Below are 7,102 nucleotides of genomic sequence, written 5' to 3'. Positions count from 1 at the left end.
TCATAACTCTTTTTGACGTGGCAATCAATGGGAATCTGAGGGGATATGCATCATTTTGGAAATGGGTGTACAAGTTTTTGGTATTTTAATTTGATGGAATATTGTTGTGCTGTGAGAAAGATGAAAGAAGTGGTTTCAGAAAAAAAAAGTGGCAAGATTTGGAAGAACTAATGCAATGGAAAGTAAACAGAACCACAAGAACAATTTTTACAGTGGCAACAATATTGGAAATACAAACAACTTTGAAAGACTTAGGAACTCTGATGAGCATAAGGATCAACTACAATTCCAGAAAACTAGAGGAGAAATATGCTACCTACCTCCTAACATATGAAAGATTCAGTACAGAGTCATTCACATACACAATTTGTTCTTGTTGTCCTTGAGTCATTTTCAGTCATGTCTGACTCCTCATGACACAATTTGGAGTTTTATCGGCAAGGATATTGGAGTAGTTTGCCATTTCCTTCTCCAGATCATTTTGCAAATGAGGAAACTGAGGCAAACGGGTTGATTGACATGTCCAGGGTCACACAACTAATAAATGCCTGAGGATGAATTTGAACTCTTTGTCTTCCTGACTCCAGGCCTGATGTTCCACCTACTCAGCCACTTAACTGACTATATATGCACGTGTATACATAGGCACCTATGCAGCACCTATAGGTATGTGTGCATGTATGTATGTATGTATGTATGTATGTATGTATGTATTTATCCTTATGGACATAGCCAGTGTGGAAATTTGTTTTACTTGACTATATAAGTTTGTAACAGGGTTATTTTTTCCTTCTCAATTGTGGGGGAAGATAAGGGTGGGAGGGAGAAAAAATGGATTTTTGCTGATTAAAAAAAGATAATTAAAACAAACCAAAAAGAAAGGCAACCAGAATTGTGAAAGGCCTTGAGTCCATGACATTTAAGAGTCAGCTGAGGAAACTGGCTGTTTTTAACTTGGAGAAAAGAATACTCAGAGAGACATAATAGCTGTCTTCAGCTATTTGAAGGCATGACACATGGAGAAGGGATTGGACTTGTTCCATTTGACCCAAGAAGTCTAGGATCAATGTGTAGAAGCTACAAAAAGGCAGAATTGAGCTTACTGTCAGAAAAAAATAAAAACAAGACAAAAACTTCACAATAATCAGAACTTTCCAAAAATGTAATGAGCTGCCTTAAGCTGGTGAGTTCCCCTTTCCTAGAATTAATCAAGCAGAAGTTGGACAGCTTCTTGGGAATGGTGTAAGGGGGAATTCCTTTTATTTGTGGGTTGTACTATATGGCTGTTGAGATTTCTTCCAACTCTAAAATCTCTGATTCTGAATACAATCTAAACATTAAAATAATTCCAGCTCTAAGGCTGATTTGTTTTCTTCATTTTGTTAAAAGTGGTATTAACCTTTGACTTGTCAATTAACTAACATTTAAAGTGTCAATTTTGAGAATAAAAATGGCAAAATCTTAAATGACAAATTTTTTTAAAGCTTCCCTGAAGATTAATGGACAAATTGTCAGTTGATTATTTTTCTGACTGCTGCTTTTAACTCAAATTTAAAATAGAATAGATGATTACTATTTATGACATAAGGTCATCTAAAAATCAGAAGTAGTTTTCTCTAAATTACCTTTACTGATATAGGAGGCCCAAAGCACATATAATCTATAACAAGAGGTAATCCAATGATATTAGGTCAGGACCAGCAAAAGCCTTGTATATATAAATTGTACTTTAACAAGTTATCACAAGGTTCCTCTGTCCAGGGGTATGATGGAACCAGCTTGAACTGGCTCACAAAAGCCAATTGTGACATTTTCAGTGTGAGATTTTACATATTAGAAATTGGTAACTGCTACAAATCAGACTTGATTTATTTCTTGGTTGATTATTATGCTTAAGAAAGTGATGGAGATAATGTTAATATTAAACTTGAGTATTATGTGTTGCATATTTTTTGAGAGATCATTGTTAAATATTTGCCAGCACATGGCTGCATTGGTCTCACAATCTCTCCCTCACTAGTTTGCCATTGTGTCTGAAATCCCTAAACCATTCTCTTCAGAAAGTCAACATTAAAAGCATAGATAAGTTAAGTTCTTAACATATTTCTTATTTCTTAGCCTAGACTCCTATATCAGATTACCTAGCTGTCACCTAGCTGACTGCAAGCCCTAAAGGAATGGGACACTGGATAAGAAATGGAAATAAATGAATCAAGAAAGATCTGGAGAGAAATGCTATCAAAAGAAGCTTGCTCTGGGTGACCATTTGCATTGGAACTATATTTTGATTTGTAATACACATGAAACTTGTTTTTTAGCTGATTTTCCATCCACATAAGGTTTTATGTTGATTTATGTTTTGCTTTGTTTTACCCCAAAGGCAACAGAGAGATTTGGGATTTCTTTACCAAAGGGAATTTCTGGCAATGAAACTGGCTCTACCTATGCAAGTTACTACCTGCTCTGTGGTTTATAGTCTCAGAGTTTCGTAGAATACCAAGAGAATATGTGACCCCCAAAGTCACACAGACAGTATATGTGTGTGTGTGTGTGTGTGTGTGTGTGTGTGTGTGTGCACGCATGCGCGCGTGTGTGCTTGTGCCCGTGTGTATGTATGCATCTCTGATATGGGACTTTCCCCAGGCCTTCCTGACTCTGATAACTAGTTCTCTACCCACTACACTTAAGCTGCTTCTCACAAGTTAATGTTTAAAAAAAGAGTCTATACATTTTTATATGATTGCATATATATGTATATATATATGCAATCATATATATATATATATGTATATATATGTATATATATATATACACATGCATATATATATATATGTATATATATATATACACATGCATATATATACATGCATACATACATATATGTATATATATAACTTATACCAAATTGCATACCATCTTAGGGTGGGTAGAGGTGAGTGAAGGAGTGAGAAAATTTGGAACTCAAAATTTAAAAAAAATGAATGTGAAAATTGTCTTTGCATGTAATTGGGAAAAAAATAAAATACTATATGAATTGGGGGGGGGGAATGAAAAGAGTCTATACTCCCCATCCACACATGGATAAGGAAAGTGATGGATGAAAATGAAGGAAGCCCAGTTTAAAGCAATAGGAAGAAACCAATTTGATATTAAAATTTAGAGTCATAAATATTTAGAGGTAAAAGGGAACTTGAGAATCATTAACCAATTCTCTTACTTTATAAATAAAGGGCAACTAGGTGGCCAAATGGGTAGAGTGCTAGGCCTGGAGTCAGAAAAACTCATCTTTATGAGTTCAAATTTGGCCTCAGACACTTACTTACTATGTGACCCTAGGCAAGTCACTTAACCCTGTTTGCCTCAGTTTTCTCATCTGTCAAATGAGCTGGAATAGGAAATGGCAAACCACTCCAGTATCTTTGCCAAAAAAAAAACAAACAAAAAAAACAAAAACAAACCCAAATGGCATCATGAAGAGTGGAATATGACTGAAACAACTGAACAATGACAACGACAAGATCCTGAAAACTGACTTGTTCAGGATCAAGCTGTTATCTAAGGCAGAACAAGGACTAAAAGTCAGGTCTCCACAATCCTAATCTAGTGATCTCTCCATTATGCCTACCATGTATCCACAGGGATTTACCTATGGATAATTGAGAGTCAACTACTTGGAAAATGTATACATTTTGCATTTTTAAGGTAGTTGCTACCTAGACACATAAATCCCATAATTTCAGTACTTGTCAAGAAAGACCTGTGCTTCAAAATGTGTAATAAAGATCTGGAGATGGAAGACTGGAGGTTAGGAGAGAGTTTTGGATTGGACAAGTAGATCTGAAAGTCATCTGCATGGATGTGATAATTGAAACTATAAGAGCTAGTGAGATCACTAAGTGAAAATGGTATAGAAGGAAAAGAGCCTAGAACAGAGCTGTAGGAGAACCTCAGTGTTAGCAGGGGTGATGTGGATGAAGATCCAGAAAGGGAAAGAGAAGAATATTCAGACAGAAAGTAGAAAAAGCAGGAAAGTCTGTAAACCTGGACAGTATCAAGGAAAAGATAGTGATTGGTTGCTGAGAGGTCAAGAAAGATAAGGATTGAGAAAAGGCCATTAGCTTTGGCAATTAGGCAATCGTTAGTAACTTTGGAGAGAGCAATTTCGATTGAATGGTGAGTTTGGAAGCTGAACCACAAAGAGTTAAGAAGAAAGTAAAAGGAAAGGAAGTGGCAATATTGACTATACAGAGTCTTCTTAAGTAGTTTAGCAGCAAAAGAGAGGAGATATAGGAGAGTAAGTAGATAGGATAGATAGTTTGAAGTTTTTTTGATCAAAGGGGAGACAAGGCCATGTTTGTAGTCATGTAGGGAATCAGATAGGGAATAAAGACTAATGAGATAGCGGAGGGCAATATGTTGGAGAAGATTGGATGGAATGGGATTACTTACATAAATGGAAGAATTTACCTTGCAAAAGGTAAAGGTTACTTCTTCATGTGAAACAAGTGTGGAAGAAATATTGTCAAAAGACATTTGAAGCATGTGAAATGAGGAGGAAGTGAGAAGTCTCTATGAATGTCCTCAATTTTTTTAAAGTGAAATATAAGTCAAGGTTCTCAGCCAAGAGGGTCGGGGGCAGGCAGAGGAGTTGTGAGAGGTTTTAGGAGGAATGAAAAAGTTTTAAGAAGGTACTTTGATGAGTGAGATAGTGAATTTATTAGGGAAGTATAAAAAAAAAGATTTGCCTTTCTTCAGTAAGGACCCACTTGAGATAATGTAAGGTAAACTTTTAATGGACATAATAAGCAAAGGATTATGATTTTCTCCAGCTTTGTTCAGCAGCATGTGAGTAGGAATGAAGATAACAGATGATGAGAGTCACACAAAGCTGGGTTTTGGTGAGGCAAGATCTAATATTGAATAAAGCCCAAGGCACTTGAAAAGGTGAGAGTGAAGCATGGAATTCATTCTCTAAAGGGCTGAAATGGAGAAGAGAAGATAGCATAACCAGAGCAGTTGTGAAGTACTGGGAAAGAATTGAAGAATGAAGGGATTGTTGTTAGCAGTGATGACAAAGAACCAGGTTTATGAGGCAGAGGGAGAGGTAGAATGACAACATATTATGATCAGATAAGGAATTCATGAACATGGATGTGGAGCACTTACAGATGATGACAAGATCAAGGACATAATCATCTCTTTCTGAAGCTGTAATGGAGTGTAGGAGTGAAAAATAAGTAAGATGAAGAATTGGGAGGTTGGGGGGTGCAGCCAAGATGTCTGAGTAAAAGCAATGACCTGCTTGAGCTCTCCCCCAAACCCCTCCAAATACCTATAAAAATGGCTCTAAACAAATTATAAAGCAGCAGAATCCACAAAAAGACAGAGTGAAACAAATTTCCAGCCCAAGACACCGTGGATGGTTGATCAGAAAGGTATATCATGCCAGGCAGAAAGAGGAGCCCAGTTCAGTGTGGGTGTGCAGGCCACGGTGAACCTGAAGCGTGCCTCAGAGCACTGAATCACGGGCAGCTGTGGCAGTTTCCAGACTTATCAACCCACAAACACTAAAGACAACTTAGAGGGGTCAGTGGGAAAAGTCTATTTCTTTGGTGCTGAGAGAGAAACACAGTAGGATTCCAGCCCCATTCGCCAAGTTTGGCCCTGGGGTAGTGGCTGCCTCCTGAGCTTCTGGCCCACAGACTGAGAGGGAATCAAGTGGCTGATCAGAGGGGGATTGCAGGGATCTCTCTGCTGGTACAGGATTCTCTTGCTTTGCCCTTGCTTGGATCTGGGTCACAGTTCTGGGTGGCGGTCCTGGGGCAAGGAGGAGCACTGGCTTGGTGGAGCTTGTAGTGGCTGTGAAAAGGAAATCTTCCTCACAGTTCCAAGGCAGAAAAAAGTGCTTGTGGTCACTCATGGATTAGAGCAGAGGCCAGGAAAGGAGTAAACATCTTGCCTTTGATCATAGTATCCTGGAAGAACTGAAAATTTACAGGTCCTTAGAAGTATTTCTGAAAACAGCTGCACAAAACCCCTGAAGCTTGGGACAGTACATTCTCCACACTGGAAACAGACCCTTACCTTAACAAAGAGTTTATAACTCAAGTAATTGGCTGGGATCATGAGCAAGCAGTGCCAAAAGAGTCAGACTATATTATCTTACTTTGGTGACAAAGAAGATCAAAACACACAACCAGTAGAAGACAATGAAGCCAAAGCTCCTAAATCCAAAGACTCCAAGAAAAATATGAATTGGTCCCAGGCAAATGGAAGAGCTCAAAAGGATTTTGAGAAGCAAGTAAGAGAAGTAGAGGAAAAACTGAGAGTGATGCTAAAGGAGACCCAAAAAATACTGAAGAAAATAACACCTTAAAAAATAGCCTAACCCAAATGGTAAAAGAGGTCCAAAAAGTCAATAAGGAGAAGAATGCCCTAAAAAACAAAACTGGCCAAATGGAAAAGGAAGTCCAAAAGCTTACTGAAGAAAATACTTCCTTAAAAATTACAATGCAGAAATTGGAAGCTAGTGACAATGTGAGAAATCAAGGCACTGTAACACTAATCCAAAAGAATGAAAAAAATAGAAGAGAATGTGAAATATCTCATTGGAAAAACAACTGACCTGGAAAATAGATCCAGGAGAGAGAACTTTAAAATTATTGGACTATCTGAAAGCCATGATCAATAAAAGAGCCTACACATCATCTTTCAAGAAATTATCAAGGAAAACTGCCCTGATGTTTTAGAACCAGAGGGCAAAATAGAAATTGAAAGAATCCACCAATCACCTCCTGAAAGAGATCCCCAAAGGAAAATTCCTAGGAATATTGTAGCCAAATTCCAGAATTCCCAGTTCGAAAATATTGTAAGCAGCCAGAAAGAAACAATTCAAGTATTGTGGAAACACAATCAGGGTAACACAAGATTTGGCAGCTTCTACATTAAAGGTCCGCAGGGCATGGAGTATGATTTTCCCCAGGGCAAAGAAGACAGAATTACAACCAAGAATCACCTACTCAGCAAAACTGAGTATAATCCTTCAAGGTAAAAGATGTTCATTCAATGAAATAGGGGACTTTCAAGCATTCCTGAGGAAAAG

This window comes from Phascolarctos cinereus, unplaced genomic scaffold (assembly GCF_003287225.1).
Source record: "Phascolarctos cinereus isolate Bilbo 61053 unplaced genomic scaffold, phaCin_HiC Scaffold_2;HRSCAF=192, whole genome shotgun sequence".
In the NCBI taxonomy this organism is placed as follows: domain Eukaryota; kingdom Metazoa; phylum Chordata; class Mammalia; order Diprotodontia; family Phascolarctidae; genus Phascolarctos; species Phascolarctos cinereus.
This window is presented reverse-complemented; position numbering follows the sequence as displayed.